The 25,434-nt window shown below is 41.2% G+C and overlaps 1 protein-coding gene and 1 long non-coding RNA gene across 5 annotated transcripts in view; one reads left to right on the plus strand and one right to left on the minus strand.

The window, feature by feature from the left end:
* Window positions 1-24,198, minus strand: part of PLAT (plasminogen activator, tissue type) — a 49,874-nt gene extending 25,676 nt beyond the window's left edge. The window contains exons 1-5 of one of the 4 annotated variants that reach the window (XM_087875800.1): window positions 22,991-23,212; window positions 22,806-22,872; window positions 22,405-22,528; window positions 14,058-14,175; window positions 5,514-5,791 (exon numbers count right to left, since the gene is read on the minus strand). The gene's annotated coding sequence lies outside the window, so the exon portion shown is untranslated. Of the gene's footprint in view, window positions 1-5,513; window positions 5,792-14,057; window positions 14,176-22,404; window positions 22,529-22,805 lie in introns of all 4 variants that reach the window. The other 3 variants (XM_087875801.1, XM_034435194.3, XM_034435195.3) reach the window with 3 other exon arrangements.
* On the plus strand, window positions 5,649-16,643 carry LOC148112457 (uncharacterized). The gene is made up of 2 exons (XR_015729385.1): window positions 5,649-6,805; window positions 12,780-16,643. It is a non-coding gene; the product is annotated as an uncharacterized LOC148112457 (long non-coding RNA).
* Window positions 24,199-25,434: the final 1,236 nt, after the last annotated feature.

The following is a 25,434-nucleotide window of genomic DNA, read 5'->3' on the forward strand; positions in this document are numbered from 1 at the left end:
CCCAGTTCCTGCAACCGTTCTTCCTATGGTTTAGCCTCCAGTCCCCTAATCCTCTTTCTTGCTCTTCTCTGCACTCTTTCTTGAATTGGACATAACCACCCTGAATTATTATAATAAAAATAATAAGGGTGGGATATAAAGAAACAAATAAGATTGGAGGTCAACTCTATCTTGAGTAATGGGTCTCTCAAAAGATGTACCCCATGACAGAGGACCCTGAGGGACCCTGAATATGCCCATTCTGTCCAATCTGGTGGGATGGGCCAAAACCACCAGAGGGAAATCACCTGGCCCTGTGCCATGCAGGACTTTAAAAGTGACAATCAGCACGCTGACTTTTCCTTTAGTTCTTCCCCAGGCTATCTTTCATGCCGAGGAAGCAGCTGTCCTCAAGCTGTCCTGTTACTTGCTTTCATCACCAAACCAAACCAAAACCGTGCTGCTCTCCACCGGCATAGCGGGGAATTTGGCAAATATAACAGATTAGCGAGATCAACAAAAGGCCAAATGAGCCGCTGCCTGATCTTGGCCAGACCTTTCTCCCGTTTTGATATGCAGGATGAGAAGGAAGCTTCCAGCAGTCACTGCTTTCCCCGCCCCGGTCTCCTTCATATTTCATTTATTCCACTTATTAAAACGTTGAGTACATGTTTCAATAAAAGGAAACTCGGGTGCATGGAACTGCAGGAAGCCCATCATTCTTAGCTGGACTGACTTAGTTCACATAGCCAAATTTTCTCCTGCAATTGACGTTTCGGCAAAAAGTTGCATCAATTAGGTATCACAATGGAAAACGTATTGCTTGATCATTTCATTTGGTCGATCTTTTGTTTCTCTGCATGTTAAAAGTAAACGGAGGGACCTTATTCATATTAGGAATATAACTTACCAGAAAGTTCACAAACTCAACAAAAAGACCATGGAAGAAATGATAACTACACACACACACACACAACCACACACAACCACACACGGGCACTGTCGCCCTCCTTAGTGTGTTGTTTGAAGCACGGTGCAATCTGGGCAGCCTATGTTCTATGAATGAAGCAAGTGGGTTTTGTTGATCCAGATTTAGGGGCTCTTTTGTTGGGCAGTTCAGCCACAGGGTGCATTCACAGAACGTATCTAACCAGATTAGCGAAGAACTAAGCAGGAACTCCCACAGCCCTGATGAAATTTAATGAGATGCTATTTTTTTTGTGGCTCGTTGTGCTGGGTAAACCTGGCCTCGGGGTTTTATTCTGATTTTTGTTTGGGTTTAGAATTCAGTGCATTGTAGGAATCCAGAAAACGCAGGAACCAGCTGTGGGAGGCGAGCTTGCTGTCTCCCCTTTATTTATTATTATTATTATTTCCATTCCAGCAAAACTTTGGAAAGAAATGATGTAAAGGGCCTTGGGATCCTGTCTGTCTGTCCATCCCACAACAGGATAATGTTCTGGAAGAAAAGAAAGGAAGAAAGGAACTGCCACCAAATTTGACTGGGTGGGAGAAATGAAATAAATCTTCTCCCTTTTAAGTGTAAATTCTAAATTTTTAATGTATTTTAAAATATGGGTATCTTAAATTATTGGTATTAATTCAGCCAAATTTATTTAATTCATTTTATTCGATTTTAAATTTTGTATATCTATGTGTTTTATCTCACGGCTGTGCACCGCCCTGAGTCCTTCGGGAGTAGGGCGGTATAGAAATTCAATAAAATAAAATAAATAAATAAAAAATAAAATAAAGGACTGAAGATCAAGCTTGAAAACTGCCAGGAGAAATGCATAAAAAAACATTTTTTAAAATTCTCCTGGGTATCCCTGACCTGAGCAGGATTAGCTCATAAGGCTACTCCAACTGCTCCTGGCTTCTTCCTGCTCACATGACCCAGAGGGAAACTATTATTAAAGAGTGAGAAAGATTCCCCCCCAAAGCTCCCCCTCCCTGGTTAAAACTACCTTTGGGGCCCAGAAGGACTAGGTGTGATTCTCCTTCTGCCAAATAAAATAAAACCTCTCTTCACCTTTTTCCATTATATATGAGAACACAATCCTGAGCACCCTTCAAACTTCTTAAGGAAAGCAATTTCTTTAGATATCTAATTTAATCTCTTTCTATCCCCCTCTTGACTTCCCACTTGGCATTCCACCATTTCTCCCAGGTGTTCTGGTTTCCTGACATAGTAGCAGTAAAACAGAATTGGAAGGGACCTGGAAAGTCTTCTAGTCCAACCGCCTGCTTCAGCAAGAGACCGTATACCGGGTGTCAGCAACCTGCAGCTCTGGAGCTGCATGCGGCTCTTTGGGCCCTGTCGGGAGATCCCACCACTGGCTGGCTCCACCTCTCATCCTCCCCTCCCAGTCACTCCTTGCCTGGCCTGAGAAGGTAAGGGCGATGGCGGGGGATGGAGAAACAGCTGGAGCAGAGAGATACAAAGAGAAGGGGGGAGAGAGAGAGACATAGAGAGATACAGAGGGAGAGGGAGGGAGGGGGAGGGAGGGAGGGAGGGGAGAGGGAGAGATGTCAAAAGGGTTTTATGGTTCCCGGTGTTTTTTAACAACTCTCTGCCTTAATGACTGGCTGAGTAGGCATGACTAGGAGGTCATGTGACTGGTGGAAATGAGTGACATCGAGTTGGCCACGCCCACCCAGGTTTTGTGGCTCCCAGTGTTTTCTTTTCTGTGGGAAACGTGTCCAAATGGCTCTAAGTGTTTTAAGGTTGCAGACCCCTGGCCCATACCATCCAGACAAATGGCTATCTTCTTGAAAACCTCTAGTGTTGGAGCACCTACAACTTCCAGAGGTAGTAAGCCTTTTCACCGATTGTTCTCAGTGTCAGGAAACTTCTCCTTAGTTCTAGGTTCTAGGTTGGATCTCTGTCAGATCCCCTCAAGTACTGGAAGACACTTTTTTTTTTTAATTTGATTTATATGCCGCCCTTCTCCAGAGACTCAGGGCTGCTTACAATGCGTTAAGCAATAGCCGTCATACTTTGTATATTTATACTAAGTCAGCTTATTGCCCCCACAAACCGGGTCCTCAATTTACCTACCTTAGAAAGGATGGAAGGCTGAGTCAACCTTGAGCCTTGGCGAGATTCGAACCTGCAGTAATTGCAGGCAGCTGGTCTTAATAACAGGGTGCTTTAGACCACTGTACTACCAAGTCCTTCTCTTTGATAGACTAGACATAACCAGCTCCTCCAACCATTCATCGTATGTTTTAGCCTCCACAGTTTTATCCAAGACATGTTATTTTAGAATTAGACCATTTGGGACGGTTGAGATATTACCGGCTATACGTCTCACCTGGCTAGGGATGAATATGAATCAAATTAACTAATTTTATTAAATTAATTAAATTAAAAGGCCTTGTATCATACAGAGAGTTCGCAGGATAAGTAGGGATTTGAACGGGCTTTCCCTATACACCTAAATGGTTTATTTTACAGAATTCGTGCAAACCAGCCTATATAATACATTTATAGCCCTATATAATATGTTCAGCCTTGTGATTAATTTATGCTTCTGTTGTGCAAATTCAGAATTCAGGAAATTCAATAAATTACAGTTCACTGGGAATATTATTTTTTTTTTCTAATTATGAGTAAGTTGCTTCTTGCCACTCCTGTTTCGTAGCTCGGTTGGTTGGTTGATTGGCTGACTTACTTACCCTCTATAAAAGAGCTGTATCAAGTGTGGTATTACTAAGGGTTTCACGCAGGAACAAGGAAGAGTTTAGAAGAAATGTATGGAAGAGACTACTTAAATACTCAGTGACTTTTCTTTTCTGGACACCAACTGACTATGACAGAATATGACTAAGGCTATCATTCCTGAATTGATTTATTTTGCAATCTGAAGTCATTGGGCCAGTTGTAAAAGGATTTGGAGAGGACATTCCATCCGTCGCATGGACAGTCAACGTAAGTCACACTTACAGGAAATACAGGATCATATTTCTTCCAGGGTTGAAAGATGCCTTTTGGAGACCCACCCATTCTCACAACCAGTTTGGTCTAGTGGTTAAGGCATCAGGCTGGAAACCAGGAGATGGTGAGTTCTGGTCCCATTTTAGGCATGAAAGCCAGGTTGGATACGTTTGGGCCAGTCACCAGGAGACAGAGACTTCTAGTCCCGCCTTAGGCATGAAAGGTAACTGGGTGACTTTGGGCCAATCACCAGGAGACAGTGAATTCTAGTACTGCTTTAGACACAAAAGCTGGCTGTGTGACTTTGGGCTGGTTACTCTCTCTCAGCCCAACCCACCTCACAGGGGAAAATAGGAGGAAGAAGGGATGTTATCTATGTTCACTGCCTTAAATTACTTATAAAGTAATAGAGTTGGAATAAAAATCAATCAATAGATCAATCAATCAATATACTCTCCTGTTTCTATAAGTTCTCTCTAGTGCTTTTTCCAGATCCCTTCCTTCTCTTCTTATTGGGCAGTGGCAGTCTTAAACACACATGCACAAAATGCACACTATTTTGAAAAAGACATATAGAGATGAATCTGGCAGTTGTGCCAATAAATGGACCGCTTGGCTGGTTAAGGGTCCCAAACTCTTTTTCTCTTCTCTTCTTAGATGTGTTAGAATTTATTTCCTACCCATCCCAGTTCGTACCACTGAATCCAGAAGGCCTCAGGTGGAAGAGGCTGCATTCATCTCCCTCCATTGTGATAGGTAGCCAAAGCTGTGACTTAACCAGATCAAGTGAAGATCTAAGGATGACCCTGGGTGAGGCTCTAGGTCAGGGGTCTCCAACCTTGGCAAGTTTAAGACTTGTGGACTTCAACTCCCAGAATTCCCCAGCCAAGATGGACAAAACCGGACAGCTTTGTTCTAGCTTTTGCATGCTGCATCCCTCCCCACCCCCCCACACACGCACACCCCTATTCAAATTATTTAAGACTGGATTAATCGTGCAAATCTAAACCATGGTGTGCTTTCCTTAACTTTACTTCCTTTAGCAGACCCTTGGTTTCTCAACCTCACCTGTTGGTGGCCAAAGAAGAAGAAGAAGAAGAAAGGGCATTGGCTCTACTACTGCACCTGCCATCATAAACATTTTTAATACAGAACATAAAATCAGAGGGTTGGAAGGGACCTTATAGGTCATCTAGGCCAACCCCCTGCCCTGTTCCATTCTGGATAAATGGCTCTCAAATTTCTTTTTGAAACCCTCCAGTGATGGAGCAGGAAAGGAAGCACCGGCACCCCCTTTTCGGAGGAAAGACCACGCTCAAGCCAAACCTGACCCAACCTCTGGTTCCCCGCGTTGTGTTTGCCTGCAATTCGCACACACACACCCTCCCCCCCATCGGCCAGCCAACGCGCAGCGCTAAACCCGAATCGCAAGCTTGTTTCTCCCATCTTCCATAGCCGGGAACGGGGCTCGGGGGCGTTTCAGGCCGCCAGTGGCAGGCAAGAGACGCCCCATCCCCGATCCCGTCCGCCTTCCCCTTCTTCTTTTTGCCCGGGCCCGGGTTGCAAAGTAGCCGGCGCGCAACAGCCTTTTTACCTGCCTTTCTGCCGTGGATGCCTCCGGTAAGCTCGCTCGCTGGCTGCCGGTGCTCGGATGCCGGAGCTCAGCCGGGGCTCCGGCTTAAAACTGCTGCCGGAGGGCGGAGGCTCTCTGCGAAGGGGCGGGCTTGCCGCAGTCCGCGCAACCAGGCGGTGAAGGTGGGCGGGGGGCTTCTCCGGGCGGAGGAACTGGCCACGCCGTGGATGAGGGCAGCGCCCCCGCAGGGAGCTTCTTCCAGGATACCCAGCAGGCCGGGGGAGATCCAGAGGAAGCAGCTGGAAGAAGGAAGAGCGGAGATGAGAGTGGGTCGACTCCAGGTCCTTGGAGACCTCTTTCCGCCGTTTCCCCGAATTTCCGAAGGTGGGACCAGAAGTAAGGGATGGAAGAAGCTTAGGGAAGAGAGAGCCAAGCTAGAACTAAGGGGAAATTTCCTGACAGTCAGAACAATGAACGAGTGGAACGACTTGCCTCCAGAAGTTGTGGATGCTGCTGCATCACTGGAGGCTTTTAAGAAGAGATTGGACAGCCATGTATAAGGAATCATTGTCTATGGAGATTCTCAATCATCCAGGTCATGGTTGTCCCAAAAGTGTTTTTTCCCCCCCAAAAAAATGGCAACTGGACTTTCTTGGTGTTTTCTTTGAAAATGTTTTGCTTCTCATCCAAGAAGCTTCTTCAGTTCAGTTCAGTTCAATATAAGGACTCTTTCTTTGGGTAGGAGGTTGGACTAGATGATCTCCAAGTTCCCTTCCAACTGTAAATGAATGTCAACACTGTTCCCTCCACCTAGGAGAGCCTGGGATGGTGATCAAGCTGCAAAGGCTTTGCAGAATATGCCACGAAGGGGCACAAGTCAAAGAAACCCCTGGACAGGTTTTTACAGAATTCTACCATACTCCTTCTCCCTCTTTCTCTGTGTTTCATTTTTTTAAACAAACGATGGTAAGTGACGGGCCTTGAAGGGAGAAATAAAACTTGAATGGAGAAGCATCTGCAATGCACTTTTTGGAGAGCAAAAAGTAAAAAAAGCAAGTTTTTAAAAAAGTAAAAAGCAAGGTGAACAAATGGGAAGCTTTTCATCTGGAGGCTTTTGAGCACAACTGTGGCTTTTGCAATCTGGGTGTGGACTTTCCAAATCAATTTCATGTTTTGACCAGAAAAATCAGCTCCTATCAAATGGAACAAAACCTGTGGAGTCCTATGGGTTGGGGAAAGACACCTGCACACTGCCAAACGAATGAGCCAGGATTGCACTTCCTCTCCATCCAAAGAGGTCAACAACCTATTGTGTGAGTCCAAGAGAGTTTTGGTTCCTAAACTGAGCTTGAAACAAAATATTAAACTTTGCTTTTAAATTCCAATTTCTGCAAGGCTGAGATTAAACAATCTGGGTTGACACATAAGCTAAATATCTGCAGCCCTTAAGATGCTGTTAGTGATCAGAGAAAGCAAAAAGGTTGAATTGTCACATTGTGTAATATGTGCTCAACATGCTCTTAAGTGTGAATTTTGATTTTCCTCAGTTTCTGCTGGCTTTTAAACAATAGTGCAAAGGTTTACCCCCACCCCCACCCCAAAAGTTGCTATCCAATTCCATGAAGTGAATGGAATTATTTCGGGATGGTTGGTCAGTAGAACAGCAAATATTCATTGCATTATTGTGATACTTCTTTGTAAGCCCATAAGCTCTAAAGCATCTATTTCTCAAAACAATAGCTAGATCTACCAAATATAAGAAGCCAAAACCAGAGCAGCTACATTATAGCTTTAAAAAAATGCTTTGATGAGATGAATCTAGTTTGGATGCAAATGATTCAAACACATTAACTGGGTTAAGAAAAGAGTTAAGTTGTGCAAACACTCCAACCCAGTAATCTCCAGGCTTATGGAGGGTTGGTTGTAATTTCAGCCATGGGCAAGTGAATAGGGATGAAAGTCTATTAGCGGAATACCTTTCTAGTGAATTCCTAGAATGGCCCCATAACAGAGACCCTTCTAGGAACTCTTTCTTTCTCTCTCTTTATTTTACTTTTCACTCCCTGGGTAAAAAAGCCAGCCACTCCCTAGCCGCATTGGGGGAAGAGGTGGGGGAGAGCAGGAGGGGGGTCAAAGGGGATGAAGGCAGATAAGTGTCTGGAAGTGCTATCAATAATTGGATCTCTGTGACTTTTAATTATTTTCAATGTATACTTTTGGACCATGGCAGTAGGCGGCCATTATTCTCACTGCCTTTGCCGTGGCTGAACATGTGTTAGGTTATTTGCATTTGATCGAGTCACCTCTGTTCACCTGCTGGGTAAATGTTTATCCCAGGGTCAATATTTATCCCAGGTTAGTGGCAGATGGGGCTACTTGTGTTGTGTGGACCATATAATATGGAACTTCTACTTTTACGTATTTTTCTAGCCACTCACTGCTCTAGTGCTGTGTAGCATCCCTCTGCCAATGGTACTGCTCTTGCTTTCTCAGATAAGAGATTAAGAATAAATTTCTGTGGGCCATACACTCCTAAAAGGACATGGGAGCTGTACTAAAGAAAAAGTTAAGGGAGAAATAACAGAATAACAGAGTTGGAAGGGACCCTGGAGGTCTTCTAGTCTAACCCTCTGCTCATGCAGGAAACCCTATGTCATTCTGGACAAATGGCAGCCCAGTCTCTTCTTAAAAGCCTCCAGTGATGAAGCACTCTCAACTCCAGGAGAAAAGCTGTTGCATTCATTAATTTTTCTCACTGTCAGGAAATTCCTCCTTAGTTCTAAATTGGTTCTCTCTTTAGTATTCTTCCACACATTACTTCTTGTCCTGCCCTCTGGTGCTTTGGAGAATAGGTTGACCCCATCTTCTCTGTGATAGCCTCTCAGATATTGGAAGACTGCTATCATGTCACCCCTGTAGTCCTTCTTTTCACTAGATTAGACATACCCAATTCCTGCAATTGTTCTTTGTATGTTTTAGCATCCAGCCTCCTAATCATCATAGTTGCTCTTCTCTGTAGTTTTTCTCTGCACTCTTTAAACATTAAATTCTCTTTAAAGGATCTGTAGCCATTTAGTACAGGCAAAATGACAGAGCAAAGTGGAAGAGAGGCTGCAATACATCACTCAGCATTTAATCAAACTGGAGTAATTCCTACCTCCACCTTCCTACCTACCTTCATTTCAGGTGGAGAAAATGATACAGTCACACATATGCATACATGATGCAAGGGTAAATATTCATAATTAGAAAACCTTGTTACTCCCCATCTTTTCATTGTTATTGTCTTAATAAAAGAAGTACGGTACACCAGTTATGTTGCCATAGAAATTTTGATAAAGCTTACTGGGAACCAGGCAGTTCAAGGTCGCCCTAATAGGACATGTTTCTTCTATGTTTCTCTTTTGCTAACATGGTTCCACTCTTTTAACAATTTGGTTTTCTCACAAATGATACATTATTTAGGGTGCATTTTATTGGTTTGACCAAACAGAATTCAAGGAGGAAGAAACACATTATTCTAAAGAATGCTTCCTGTGTTCTCACAGGACAGACCTTCTGCTGTTCTTCCTCTGTACTAAAATACAGAACATAAAATCATAGGGTTGGAAGGGACCTTGTAAGTCATCTAGTCCAACCCCCTGCCCATGGCAGGAGACTTTGTTCCATTCTGGATAAATGGCTCTCCAATCTCTCCTTGAAACCTTCCAGTGATGGAGCATCCACAACTTCTGAAATCAAGCCATTTCACTGATTGATTGTTCTCACTGTCAGAAAATGTCTTCCTAATTCTAGGTTGGATCTCCCTTTGATAGTTTTTCCTCTGTTCCTTCTTGTCTTGCCCTCAGGTGCTTTGGAGAATAAGTTGACCCCATGTCAACTCTCTCTTTTCTGTGGCAGCCCCTCAGATATTGAAAGACTGCTATCATGGCACCCCTAGTCCTTCTTTTTTTAAAGTAGACATACCTAGTTCACTCAATTGTTCATTATATGCTTTAGCTCCCAGGCCCCTAATCATCTTTGTTGCTCTTCTCTGCACTCTTTCTAGGGTCTCAGCCTCTTTTTTGTACTGTGGTGACCAAAATTGGATGCAGTACACCAATGCAGCATAATGTGGTACTATCACTTCACGTGATCTTGAAACTACCTTTCTGTTGATGCAACCTAGGAGTGCATTACCTTTTAACCACAATAAAAATACCTTATGCCACCAGACTCCAAATCTTTGGCTTAGACAACTTAGAACTACGCCGACTTCAGTCTGACCTAAGCAGAGTACATAAAATTATCTGCCACAATGTCCTTCCTGTCAACGACTACTTCAGCTTCAACCACAACAATACACCAGCAAATAATAGATACAAACTCAAGGTAAACCGTTCCAAACTCGATTGCAGAAAATATGACTTCAGTAACAGAGTTGTTAATGCCTGGAATGCACTACCTGACTCTAGTTTCTTCCCCAAACCCCCAAAACTTTTACCTTAAACTGTCTACTGTTGACCTCACCCCATTCCTAAGAGGTCTGTAAGGGGCATGCATTAAGTGCACCAGCGTGCCTACCGTCCCTGTCCTAATGTTTTCCTTTTTACTTACTCTTTTCATGTATTCAAATTATGTTTATACTTTTATCTGTTATCTTATATATGCTTGACAAATAAACTTATGATTATGATTATGATATTATTATAGCTACTATAAATTGTGGCATAGGATAGCTGAAATTCTACAGAGCCCTTCCTTCCTTCCTCCCTCCTTCCCTTGCAGCCTCATCAATTTACGAGAATAAATACAATTTTGATTTGAGTTGACAATCTCTGCATGGGTGGCAGTAGATTAGCAAGGCTTTCTGACTTCCAACAGTTCAATAACAGCAAAATGTTTATTTTTGTTGAAAAAGAAGAGAAGATGAAGCAACCAGGAATGGATTGTGAGCTCCCTGCAACTCTGGTGCTGACTGAATTAATTCCAAGGCTCTCAACGCACTCAAATGTTAATCATGGGAATTTTTTTGAAATTCTGCATGCAAATTTGGTTATTCCCCCACAGAGATGATTTTCCTGGAATTAGGACACTGCGTTAGGGTGGAATTCTTAACAGTGAGCAGTGCAGGCGCCATGGCTCAGTGGTTAAAGACGCTGAGCTTTTCAGCTGGAAAGCTGACAGCCTGGTTTGAGTGCCACACAAGAGGTTGAGTTCCTGTTCCTGCCCTAGCTCCTGCCCACCTAGCAGTTCGAAAGCATGCAAACGCAAGTAGGTAAATAGGTACCACTTCGGTGGGAAGGTAACAGCGTTCCGTGTGCCTCTGTATATAGCCATGCCTGTCACATGGACCACAGAAGCATCATTGGACAAGAATTGGAAATGAGTATCATTCAGTGCCACTTGCTATGACATTCTCATGTTTTGGAATATAGGGCTTATAGAATGGCGCATTGCTTTCCAGCAAGGCCAGCTTTTGACTGATGCATTGTTTTAATTACACGGACCTGAAAATTCAGGGAGGAGCTAGAAATCCAGGGAAGCAAGGTCCCATTGGTGCCCATTCTGCCAATCTCAATGGTTGTAAGTGTGAAAAGTCATTTTTATCAGTATCGATGTAACTTCGAGGGGTCACTAAATGAACTGTTGTAAATCAAGGACTACCTGTATACATATCCCGTTTTTGCCCAGTCACCAACTAAGGCTAAGCAGAGAAGGGCTAGGGGGTGTAGTGACTGTCTTTCGGCACTAGGTGGCGCTTGGCTCTTGACTGTATTTTCAAACAATTTCTTCAAGTTGTTTTTCACACTGGTATCATCAGACCAGTTGCATTAAACTGCTGTTTATTATTATTATCAATTAGATTTTATCTCCCCTTTCTTCCTTTGTAAGTATCTCAAGGCAGCAAACACACCTAATACTTGTTCCTCCTCCTATTTTGCCTACAACAACAATCCTATGAGGAAGATTGCTTGGGCTGAGAGAGAGAGAGAGAGAGAAAATCACCCAGTCTGTTTTCAAGCCTAAGGCAGGACTAGAACTCACGGTCTCCTGGTTTCTAGGCCAGCGCCTTAAGCACTACATCTTATACTAAAAGCTAGAGTTACGTGTTTTTCTGAGCCCAAGGTGGTGAACATGGGCAACATACAGACCCACAAACATACATTGCACTGAATTGTAATCTCAGAATGACCAAGCCAGCACCATAAGCCATAAACAAAGATTAATATTAACCAAGTTTAGCATGTGGCAGATATAGGCACTAGATTTTAAATGACCAGTTGGCCATGTAATATAGAGACAGAGCATGAATTGGTGTTCACCTTTCTGGGCAAGTAATAAATGAAAAGGGTTTAGGGGAAATCTGGCTGATACCAAACCTTGCCATTAATCATAGTTACTTTCACTTTCTAAATCATGCAGAATAGTCATTCCCAGTTTCCCTTAACTGTTCACAGTCCTCAACTTACAACCATTTGTTTAGCCACCGTTTGAAGTTAAAGCAGCACTGAACTTGCCTACAACTGTCATAGCATCTCCACAGCTATGTGGTCAAAACTGAGGTGCTTGGCAACTGGCAGGTGCTTATGACGGTTGCAACATCCCAGAAATCACACGATCGCCATTTGCAACCTTCTTGGCCAGTTTCCAGCCGGCAAAGTCGCTTAATGACCAATTAATTCACTTCACAACTGTAGGGATTCGCTTAACAACCGTGGCAGAGTATCCGAACAAGAAGATTCATATAGCTTATGAATGAAATATTTTTAAGTAGTTTATGTTTATAGTTTTTGAGTTATAAGGAGTTAAAGATTTAGGGAGAATATGAATGCAATAATTTGTTAGCATATTTTAGCTTTATGTTTGTGAATGCTATACCCTGTGCCTGTTCTGGGAAGTGTAGGGAGGGGAAGGGGGGGTGGGAGGGAGGGGGGGTGAGGGGGTTGAGGGGGAAAGGGGGGGGAGAAAATGTTTGTATTTCCTATAAAACTTTTCAATTAAAAAACAAACAAACAACCGTAGCAGAGATTGTAATTCACTTAACAATCATCCTTTTTGGCAACATAAATTCTGGTTTCGGTCAAAGTCAAAACTACCTGTATTTACTTATTTTCATACTCAAGTTGTTTATGCATTGATTTACACATAGTAAACTCATAGCCCTGCTTCCCTCCGTCCCTACTTTTTCCTCCTGTAACAACAACCCTATGGTGCAGGATGGTCTGAGGAATAATGACTGGCCGAAAATTGTGAGCTTCTTTGATTGTAAATTTGATTATTATATGTCTCTCCCTTCCTTTACAGGCTCAACAAAGGCACAGAATTAGCCACAGTACCTCAATTGATTTAAGTTTTAGACACACTGCCTTATCTTTATTATTGTTGAATTATTAGATTTAGAGATTGCCCGATTCCCCAAAGACCCTGAGCGGCTTACAATACACACAAAGAAAGATCAAATTGAAAACAACATGTGCATCCGGAGAAGTAAAGCAACCAAGCATGCCCGAAGGCTAGCCAACGAAATAATCATCAAAGGCTTGGCATCCATCCTATTTCCAGGCAAAGGGCTGATTTTGGATTCAATTTCCAGCAGTATTACAGATTTGTAGGCTGTAGCAATGGAAGTAAACCGACCCAGTGACTTAAGCAGCATTGCTGGGTTAAATAGGCCGATAGACAGCTTCATGTATTTGGGGAAAATAGTCCTTCCTCCATCATGGTGCTCATGGTAAATCATGGTGAGAGAGCCTTGGTGGCGCAGCAGACTAAAGTGCTGTTAAGTAGCACCAGCTGCCTGCAATTACTGCAAGTTCAAATTTCACCAAGCTCAAGGTTGACTCAGCCTTCCATCCTTTCGAGGTAGGTAAAATGAGGACCCGGATTGTGGGGGCAATAAGCTGACTTTGTATAAAAAAGAGCACCGCTTAGGGGGGGCCGAAAGCCCTACTAAGCAGGTATATACAAAAAATATGAAGGCTATTGCTTAACGCATTGTAAGCCGCCCTGAGTCTCCGGAGAAGGGCGGCATATAAATCGAACCAATAAATGAATAAATAAATAAACTGTAGTCATAAGCCAAGGATAACCTACACTAGCATGGGGGTGACCTCACACATGACCTTGGATCGGGTCACTCAAAATTCATGTCATTGTCTTCTGCCTAGCCTACTACCCCTAGGGAGAGACTGATTGGAACCAAGTCTGGGAAAGTTTACACTAACAACATCTTATGAGCGCTACAAAGTTTGACAAGGAAGTCCATTGTTGACTGATGGATCTCTTGCCCTTCCTTGATTGTGCGAGGGGGGCTGGCTTCACATCACAATCCATGGAGGCCCCCTGCTCATGAATTCAGAAACTTCTATTACGTTACCATAACTTGTTGCATAACATTTAGGTAAGTGGCACCGAACCAAATTCTACTCCAGAATTAAGGCAGGAAACGGAAAACTGATTTAAAGAGAACTGGTGGCTTTGATTGTTTTCCATACGATACATAAATATTTGTCCCACTGTAGAAACCCAATGGTACTTATTTATTAGAGACAAAACGAGAATAAAACAACGGACAGTGCTCACACAGTGTTGTTAAACACGGGTCAGGTCAAGATCTAGAAGTTGCATCCACAAACCCAGCTTTTTGTTTCGTGTCGCAGAAGCCCACGATCCAGTTGATCTCTTTGTGCTTTCTTGTATTCTGCAAATCCAGAAAACGGATTGTATCAATTGATTGGATAGTGATGTTTTGTGAATTTAGCCAAAAGGAGCACTGAACAGAAGCCATCTCTTAAACCTCAACAAATATATCATATATGCTCCACTTAATATTTATAAACATATACAGTACATTTATGTTATATAAGCCAGTTTGGTATAGTGATTAAGGCATCAGCCTAAAAACCTGGAGACTGTGAGTTCTAGTTTCACCTTGGGCACAAGTACAGCTGGGTGACCTTGGGCCACTCACTCTCAGCCCTAGGAGGGAGGCAATGGCAGCCCACTTCTGAAAACTTTTTTCATGAAAACTAAGTGGATTTGTTCACGCACTCTTTGACAACTGCACACAGATAAATACAAGGATTTATGTGTGTGTTTGTGGGTGGGTAGGTGGGTTTGGGTGTATCTGTAACGAAACAGATACAGATTTCTTTCCCAAATAAATATAGGGAAAGCTGAGTTGTCTTTCTCCTTAACTGAAAATATTTTGGATTACAAACAGAATTGGCAGTAGCCCCAAATTTCCTTTTTATGACTCCCCACACAAAACTAACTGCTGAAATTCAATAGCAACTGTCCAGTTTTGGGCAGCATATTTTTTTTCCCTCTTGAAAATATATCATTAAACTTTAAAATGGGATATGAACCCTATAATATGGGGAGGGAGTGATGGTAGTGACAGAAGGAGAAGCAGCATTTTGGGGCAGTTAGGATATTACCCAAATGCTGGTTCTCCTTCACCAGTACCATCACTGCACCCCATTATCCCCTGTGGCTCAAGCAAGCCTCAAGCAAGCATTTATCTGCTGCTAACCTAACATGGTTTATTCTGGCTTCAGAGGATTCCAAGCATTCCAATATCACTTGAATAAAAACAAATAGGTTTTTTTGTATTTATAATATTATTGTTTATAACAGCATGCTGGCTTTCCTCCAAAGTTCTGTTTAGCCATCAATATGCTACATTCAAACAACAGCCTGACACATTTTTGAACAAAATGTGTTTTGGTTGAACACCAAACCATATGCTAACTGAATAGGCTGGATTTGCACAACGTACAAAGCCACAAGGCTAGTACTAAATTGTGATTGCAAATGTTGTCGCTAGGTATTTGCTTGACCTGGTTAAACTTATACAAGCAGAGCCAGAGGAGATTGGCTCCAAAACACCTTTTGAGCTTCATGTCTGAATGAAGCTGTGATGCCTCTGGCCCCATTGAAGGCTTAATTTTACACATTTAAACTTTTCTGACCTACAACAGTTCTTGATGAAAAATACAGATGAGGGTTGAGACAAAGGCCATATTAAGTACGGTGCAAAAGTAAATGTGGAAAAATGTCCATAGAGATTCTCAATCATCCTGGTCATGATTGTCTCAAAGATGCTTTTTCCAAAATTAACTGAAAAAACTTTTTGGATGAGAAGCAAAATGTTTTCAAAGGGAAAAAAAACCAAGAAAGTCCAGTTGCCTTTTGGAAAAAGCACCTTTGGGATATAAATATGGAAAAACACTTTGAGGAAACACATTTCACATCTTTGCTCAGTTAAATGCTTTAACATCATTGAAAGGTTGATTGTGTTGCCAATTTGACTGATTGTATCTGTAAAGCTTTTTCTAGGATGCATCTTTTGAATCTCCAAATATGTGAGGATCTTCATAATGGCAGATCCAATTCCTGCCTGCAGAATAAAATTGACTGGGACAGTAAGCAGGGTTTAACGTTTCCTACATATCTTTCTTGGTGCCTACCAAGTTCCCTGTCCCGCTCTATATTAAATAAAATGGTTTTCATAAAACGGATTGACTTGGAAAGTGATATGCTGCAAAGATAAAGCAACAGCTTCTTAAAGCAATGATTTTGGTACCTCCAAAAGTCCAGCTCGGTATCCAAGAATATGCAGGAAGACTGGCTTGCCTTCCTTAAATCAGGGGTGGGGAACCGTGGCCCATTTTGGACTTGTGGATTTCAACTCCCATGAGCGTGGCTGGCTCAGGAATTCTGGGAGTTGAAGTCCACAAGTCATAAAAGGGTTTAAGTAGAGATTTTGTTACTAGTGGTGGCCATTAGGTCAGCCATTTTGAGCAGCAACTCTTGTGGCCAGTGTTTGGCAATGAGACCTCACCAAACGTTCCCAAATTCCCATTAGGAGCCCTAGTTCCTAATGATTGTCTACTTTGAAAAAGCTCATTAGTGAGCAAACTGCTTTGAACCATTTTCTTGATGGGTTAACCTGCAGATGTATGGCTGCTTTCCAAATCTTTTAAACACTCAGCTCCACATCTGTAGCCAGAAATTGTACTAACCAGGAAAATGTCTATTTTACTAAACATATACACTATTCTTAGTCATGCTTAATCATGGCTAGGACTTGCATCTTGACATATTTATGCTTAACTGTAATAAGAAGGTATGTAAATCTCAAATAAATCTGTTGCCCAAGATAAATTATCAAAATCACAGTCTTTTGATTCATGATTATATTTTTCTTTTAAGGTTTGAAGCAAAAAAAGAACCATGTCTTTGTAAATTAACCATGAAACTTTTACAATAAACACACAGAAAAAAATAAAAAATTTAAAGAAAATTAGATTATTGTTGAAATCCTGCACACAAGTAGTTTAATGCCCAAGAAGCACTAAAAGGCAAGACAAGTAACAATGAATGGAACTAAACAAGGAGAAAAGCAACCTGGAAATAAGGAGGAATTTTCTGACAGTGAGAACTATCAACCCATGGAACAGAAGTTGCCTTCAGAAGTTGTGGGAGCTCCATCACTGGAGGCTTTCAAAAAGAGACTGGACTGCCATCTGTCGGAAATGGTGTAGGGTCTCCTGCTTGATCAGGGGGTTGGATTAGAAGACCTCCAAGTCCTTTCCAATTCTATTATTCTACGTTCTATGGTTAATTCTGAACCTAAGAAACCAGACATTACTATATTGTGATAAAAAGAAGCTTTGTTAGCTTCAGTAATATTTTTTATTTTCCTGTTTTGGAACCACCACAAATCTAGCAACTATTTTTTAAAAAAAACATGACAGACAGAAAAAATAGTTTTCCACGGATAGATTGTGGGAGGACACTTATTTGCAATGAACTGATTCCTGATTTCTCATACGTAAGTTATAGAACTGTTATTTTACAAGGATTTTACGCTAATGTAGAATCTAAACACGGAATTATTTGCTATGAGTTGCTTTGCAATTAGGTAGATTTGAAATAAAAGTAAATAAATAATAAGTAAATAAGGTAAACTACAAAAATAACTTTGTAGGACAGGAGTGACTCTGAAGTAATGGGGAAATGGGGAAACAATGTTCATACAATATGTTCTCCATATCCTAGAAATATTTGTCACACCTATCCTTTTAAAAAATCTGCTTCTTTGTTTTGTTCTGAGGATTAATATTGAAACGTATTTCAAAGCTGCTCATCCAGTTAATCTGATTTTGAATCAACAGCTATTCTTCCAAAGGAAACCTTGTGAATTTATTGTGTGCTGGGGGTGTTATATCACACCAGCTGGGTCAACTATCTCATTCAGTGAGCATGCAATGGCCAAACCTTCTCCCTATCTCTGTTTTCCCCTGGATAGTTTTTAATATTTCTAGGGAATGAGGGTGGGGCAGGGTGGACAAATACTGTTAAATGTTTCAAAATTTCTGTGCAAGCAGTTTGGCTTTTAAAATGTGCATTGCTTACAAAAGTGATGAAATTAAACAGGGTTTTTCTCTCCACATTATGATACTGATTATGAAATGGGTTCGTTGATAAGACGAAGGCTGGGAAACTGAGTAGGGAATGGGTGAAATTCTAATGGAAGAACATTCAGAAAGTCCTAGGCAGCATCAACAAAGGGATGGCATCAAGATCATGAGAAGTGATGCTACCGTCCTGCACTGCACTAGTGTGGCCACACTTGGAATATTGCATCCAGTTTTGGTCACCTTATTATAAAAAAGATGTGGAGACTCTGGAAAGAGTGCAGAGAAGAGCAACAAAGATGATTAGGGGACTGGAGGCTAAAACATATGAAGAATGGTTGCAGGAACTGGGTATGTCTAGTCTAACGCAGAGAAGGACTGTGGGGCACATGATAGCAGTCTTCCACTATTTAACAGGCTGTCACAAAGAAGACAGGGTGGGTTTCCAAAGCACCTGAAGGCAGGACAGAAGTAACAGATGGAAACGTATCAAGGAGAGATACAATTTAGAACTAAGGAGGAATTTCCTGATGGTTATAACAATTAATCAATGGAACAGCTTGCCTCCCAGAATCGTGGGTGCTCCACTGCTGGATGTTTTCAAGAAAAGATTGGACAATCATTTGTCCGAGATGGTATAAGGTCTCCTGCCTTGAACAGGGGTTGGACTAGAAGACCTCTGAGTTCCCTTCCAGCCCTATGATCATTCTGTGTTCTAAGTACTGAACTGCTTAATTTTTGAGCCGCCATCTGATGAGATTCCTTTGCTTCTACCTTAGTGCAATATGCTAAGCCACCATTATGGCTTAATATCGTACACAATGCCATACACTGTTTTTATTTTAATTTTTCACCTGCATAAAGGAAAAAAAATATATGCAAAACCAACAACTGTAGCATGCAAACAATCTGTCTAAAATCTGTAAGGGAAGTGGCCATGACAATAAAAGATGGAGAGGTTAAAAAGCTGGCCTGCTGCAAAATTGGGATCTGCACTGTATTATCTAAAAAGCTGTATGGATAAGCTGTGCCAAGAAATGCTGTAAAATTAGTAATTGGAGTCTTTTTCCCTGGGCCGTTCCAATCAAAACACTGAGCTGCAGCCAAATGCCATTTTTATTACCTACATTGTGCGAGGGGGCCCATATGAGGTTTAAAGGCATTTTGGAAATAAACATGATACTGGATTTCTGATTTAAAAAGTAATGTTAAAAGATGATTTTAAAGACATGCTCATAGTCCTTAGAACATGTTTCATACTTGTATTGTTATTTGCTACTTAGGTTGGTTGATAGATAGATAGATAGATAGATAGATAGATAGATGGATGGATGCATACATACATGCATACATGCACATACATACATACATACATATATACATACATACATACATACATACATACATTGATATAGCCACCCATCTTTTAGCCAACTCTTGGAGGCTGCCAATTGAACATTAAATTCCTTGTGTGTCCAATCACACCTGGCCAATAAAAAATTCTATTCTATTCTATTCTAAAAGGCATATAAAATCATTTTTAGAACTATGAAAGTCAACCAGTAAAATCATTTTTTAAAAAAAATCCAGTACCAATCAGTTCTAACGGGCAATCTGTGTGTGTGTGTGAAAATGTGCTTTTGTATGGGATCTTGCCAGACTTCAACCATTTAAAAATGGATTAATACTTGAATTCATTTCAGTGGTTTATATAAATCCTGGCACCAACTCACACAACAGATCAGAGTCAGAATGGACCTCGGAGGTCATGTAGTCTAACCCACTGCTCAAGTAGGAGACCCTATATCTGTATCATTTCAGACACGTGACTGGCCAATCTCTTCTTAAAAGCTTCCAGTGATGGAGCACCCACAACTTCTGGAGGTAAGCCATTCCACTGGTTAATTCTATTCTATTCTATTCTATTCTATTCTATTCTATTCTATTCTATTCTATTCTATTTCCTATTCTATTCTACTCTACTCTACTCTACTCTACTTCATTCTCTGTTCTATTCTATTCTATTCTATTCTATTCTATTCTATTCTATTCTATTCTATTCTAATTATTCGCACAGTTAGGAACTTCCTTCTTAATTCCAGATTGCTTCTCTCCTTGATGAGTTTCCATCATCAGGACCAGCTTCTTGTCCTACCCTCAGGTGCTTTGGAGAATAGCTTGAGTCCCTCTTCTTTGTGGCAGCCCCTGAGAGATTGGAAGACTGCTATCATGTTGCCCCTGGTCCTTCTTTTCATTAGACTAGACACACCCAATTCCTGCAACCGTTGTTGTTTTAGCCTCCAGAACCATCTATTGCCAAGCTCAACCACAGAGATAAAAAGTCTTTAATGATATTTTATTGGGAAATACGGGAACGTTCTGAAATTATTTTTCCTACATAATGAAAATACAGCAACAAGTGTACAAGAAAGCCTCGATTTTCATCTAAATTTTCTTGGGCAGCTATTCCTGTATTGTGTCTAGAACTGCATAAAAAACTCCTTGTTTAGCCCTTATTTTTTAATCTACATTTTTGCTGATGAAATCATTATTGTAACGGTAACTTCATCAGTATGACAGGAAGCCTGATTCAGCCTAGACCACAATTTGTATATGCCAAAAGTATAATTTAGTTGTTCATCCAAGGAAGTCCAGGAGAAAAAGGGTCTTGCCGTCAGGAAAAACTGAAACATCCCACATTGGCAACTTCACACACCAGCATTTGCTAGAAAGAAATCCTGGTGAATCTCTAAAAAGGGCAAACCTTTCATATCTACTCTTCTAAAGTTTTACCCACGTCAGTCCTTGGGTTTCTCTTGTATCATTGTGATAGAAGTCACAAAGCAATGCTTTCTAGAAAGGCACAGAACATTGCCAAATGTGGTTGATGCATCTAATGGACAGTGATTGCACATCTGTTTGAGGTTAGCTGAGATTTGAAGATAAATTGTTTGGCTAACTGAAACATCTCTGACTTAAAACTGTAGAATAAACAACGAGAGATACCCCACTTCCCACAAATGTTTTCAATACTACTTATGAAAAAGGTCAGCGTACAAGGAACAGATAAAGCAGATTTTAAAATGTTAGAATTACGGAATTTTCAAGAGAAATAAGAGAGCCTGCAACTGGCAGATGTTGATAACACAAGGAGTAAGGTACGTATGTCATGTCCACAATTAAAGTTTGTTATCAACTAAGAGTCAAGGATAGTTTCCTAAATACTGCTGGACAAAATCATAGTCAAAACAGTGGTTTGCGTAGCTATTCTGAGACCGTATCGATGCAGGAAATCCATTGTGCAGCATGCAGCATTTTTTAAAAAGGGGTGGGGCTTTGATGGCATGACTATAGCTGCCATTCTTTAACCTGTCCCTGTGGACATTCCTGTCAGCATCCCTAATGGGTGGTCACCCAACTTCAAACGGAAAAGTCCAGCCAGGTAGACCAAACAGGAAATATAACCAGTTGAGCTAATTCTATTTTATCTAAGGCTCATTGAAGAATCTTCCAAGTTTGAAGATATGAATTTTCCCATCCTCACTTTTACTTTTAAGTGGTGTAGGGTCTCCTGCATGGGCAGTGGGGGGTTAGACTAGATGACCTACAAAGTCCCTTCCAAATCTGTTACTCTATTCTATACTTGTCTCATTAATTGGGAGAGGGGTCTGTCAGGTGCAGACGGAGAAGAGTACTTCTCTCTAGAGTTGGACATGACTGGGCAGGGGAAAATCTTTATCCTTTACCTTTTAGGTCCTTTTTACATTTGCCGCAACAAAAGAGCATAGGCATTCCCCTGGAAATTCAATATGAATTCACATTGCACCTCAATAATCTCCAAATTGGTGGCTTCTGGATGTTTTGGACTGCACACCTCATCCCAATGGCCATGTTGACTTAAGAAGATCATTCTAGACAAAGGTCCAGGATAGAGCTACGTTGATTAAAGCGTATACAGTACTTTATGATGGAGAAAATAGGCAGTGAAGTTGGCCAATCCTCTCTATCAGCCATTTTACGTAAGAACGTAAAAAAAATCCCATTCCAATTGCACAGGCAATGTCTAAGTCACCCTGTAATGTGTCAGAGGGATGAAAACAGGGCAGCAATCTAGAATGGTAAACTGTTCCAGAACAGGCGTATTTTAAATTAAAGAGTTTATAGCTGAAACACTTGGCGGCATTGTTGGATTTTATTGCTTATTTCCGATCTGCTTTTTGTAAAAACAGAACCAAGGAAATTATTAGTTGCCCACAAATGTACTTTATTCTAATCGGTTTCATCACTACCAAGCGCTATAAAATTTCCATGACTCTATTCCCAATTCAGAAGAGATACTAAAGAAACACATAATTTAGAACTACGTAATCTGTGATATTTTCAGAAGTTCTCTTTCCATAATGAAGTTGGATGATATCAAACACTTTTATCTCTGCAACACAGAGCATCTCATAGGGCATTTCCCGGGCAGATACAGACAGACACATCCGAAAAAATGTTCTTACCACACACACCCATTTTGTTATTTGTTCCTTGTCAATGTTCATTCTGGGAAGAGCAGATACAGCAAACGTTTGCATCACTGGATGATCCTGAATCCGGTTCACCTCAACTCTCAGTTTCTTCACACTTAATTTTATGTTTCAAATCAATATAAAATGAAAATTTTAAGTTAGAATAAAATAGAATAGAATAACTCTATTCTCTCTTTGAATGTACACTAATCAGCAAAATTAAAATGAAATTTCATTGCATACAACTCTCAAAGGGTCACCACCCCCAATATACACTACATAACCATGACAGAATAAATAAATACAAAATTATGCATATACATATTATGTGACACAGAGAAACAACAGAGTCTAGTTCAGATGTATACATGTACAAGTTGCTTGAAACTTACATTTTCTTGAATTTATTTTATATTTATTTTTTATGGCCATCCATCTCAGTTATATGACTCCGGGCAGCTAACAAAGACAGAATAAAAACAATATAATGAGTTTACAAAGAACATAAACAGCAGCCAGGAAAACAACTACCAGGAACAATTAAAAATTAATACAATCATGAAATGGGCTGACCCACATCTCCAGGACCAAAACTACATGTTCAGATATATGGAAGGCCTGCAGCTTGTTTTCCAGAGAAATGATGGCCAGGATCTCTTACTGGATCTTGCCAGACGGACAGGTAAAGGTGTCCCTGCGGATTTAATTCTGCAAGTCGTTGCCAACTGTAGGGGGCGGTGCTCATCTCCATTTCAAGGCCATTTGAGCCAGCACTGTCTGAAGACATTTCCACGGTCATGTGGCCAGCATGACATCACAGAGCACTGTTACCTTCCCACCAAAATGGTACCTATTTATCTACTCGCAACTGCTAGGTTGGCAGGAGCTAGGACAAGGACAACAGTCTCAAACCTGGGCTGCCAGCTTTCTAGCCAACAAGCCCAGTGTCTTAAACGCTGAGCCACCACGACGCCCACAGATGGACAGGACCCAAAACATATTTCTCCTGCCAGATTTAATAGGATGTGTAGATACATTTAGAGAGAGAGATGGTCTCATAAGTAATCCAGTCCCAAGCTATATGCAACATTAATACAATCAGTAAAGAATCAATGAATATATGAGGGTTAAACTGGTTATGATGTAGAAGTTGCATCAACATATCTTTCAATATTTGTAACTGGAAAGAAACCAGTGCTCAGTTTTTAATCAATTCAGAGTGTTAAAGTGGGGAGGTTAAACTTTTCCTCTACTCACTCTGTTATTGTATCGATCAAGGTCATAGAGAGAACACAGAATAACAGAGTTGGAAGGGTTCTTGGAGATTTTCTAATCCAATCCCCAGCTCGAGCAGGAGACCCTATACCATTGTAGATAAGTGGCTGTCCAGTCTCTTCTTAAAAGCCTCCAGTGATGAAGCATCCAAAACCTCTGGGGAAAAGTTGAACCACTGATTAATTGTTCCCACTGTTAGGAATTTTCTCCTTAATTTCAGGTTTCTTCTCTCCTTGATTAGTTTCCATTCATTGTTTCTTTTCTGTCTTGCCTTCTGGTGCTTTGAAAAAACAACTTGACCCCCACTTCAAATACTGGAATACTGCTATCATTTCTCCCCCTAGTCCTTCTTCTGAACTAGACTAGTTCATCCGTATTTAATTTAGAAAATATTAGCCAAGTTCTGCATTGTGACCTTTGCTTCTAATCTGATGATCCAGTCAAATAATCATTGCAATTTCATAGAAGAGAACAGGATATTGTGCAGGTAACATCCCTACACCCCCAAAATTTGGAGCCATGACTTGCCATTGTATGTGTGCTCAGAGTGACACATCAGCACAGTGAATAGTCTAAAAAGCGGAAGTGGAGGTAGGAAGGGGTACACGAAGAGTTTCCTGAAGCCGTGGCACTGTGTGTTAACTTTTTGTACTTTAACAGAGATTGCACTGGAATGTTAGGATGTTCTCAATTGTTACCAACAGGACTAGTCATGTCATAGGCACTAATTGTATGAGACATGCAGTTTTACTGAAAGAAGTACCAAGATGCTACTTCTCAAACAAATGCCTCTCTCTCCAGCTCTATTGGATTTGAACTCCCATAATTATTATGCACCATCATCATTGGCTTTGCTAGCTAGCGATTCTCAGAGTTATAATCCAGCTCTGAACTAAGGAGAAATACCTTGACAGTGAGAACAATTCATCAATGGCATAATTTGCCTCCTGGAATTGTGGGTACTCCATCGCTGGAGGTTTTCAAGAAGAGACTGGACAGCCATTTGACCTGGATGTTATAAGGCCTGCTGCCTTGGGCACAGGGTTGGGCTAGATGACCTCTTTCCAGCCCTATTATTCAATGTTCTATTAAGCCTTAGAAAGCACATCGCAAGGTGTTCTCTAAGCCATTGGAAATAGACTTAAAACACCCAATTTCATCCAGAGTAGGTATAAGAAATAACTGTGTTCTCTTATCAGTGAGACTGCTTCTGAGAAGGGATTAAGGATTCTTATTTAGCTGCCAGTGCTGAGCCCTCTGCCAAGTTTGAGTTGGAGAGTTGACATTTATATTCTCGGCTTCTTTCTTCTGCACCTCTCTCCCATTTTCTTATTTCAACAACTCCTTCCCATAGCAGCCAAAGCCAAGGGTCAAACTCCCACCCACCCCCACCCCGATCAACCATCTAATTAGAGACATTCCTGCAATTTCTGGCAGGCAGGAGCCAAGCTGTAGGCTTCTCCGTGCCAGCACATGCTTTTGGAATTATTGACAAAGATAACTATGCCGTTATCCTACCCCAGGATGGTAGCAATTACTAGGAGGCAGAAAAACTAGAATGATTCCAAAGTCCATTGGAGGGGTAAGAAAATTCCTCGTCCTTCTCACCCGAGGAACTGCATTCCTTTCAGGGGGTTAACCAGTTGGAGGCTACATACCAACGGTGCGATGGAATGGAGCCCTCCCTGCACTCTTTTTCTTACACACACATCCTATTCACACACTTCATTAATCTGCCATCCACTC

The sequence above is a fragment of the Pantherophis guttatus genome, chromosome 9, assembly GCF_059756535.1.
Source record: "Pantherophis guttatus breed Tessera chromosome 9, ASM5975653v1, whole genome shotgun sequence".
Classification (NCBI taxonomy): domain Eukaryota; kingdom Metazoa; phylum Chordata; class Lepidosauria; order Squamata; family Colubridae; genus Pantherophis; species Pantherophis guttatus.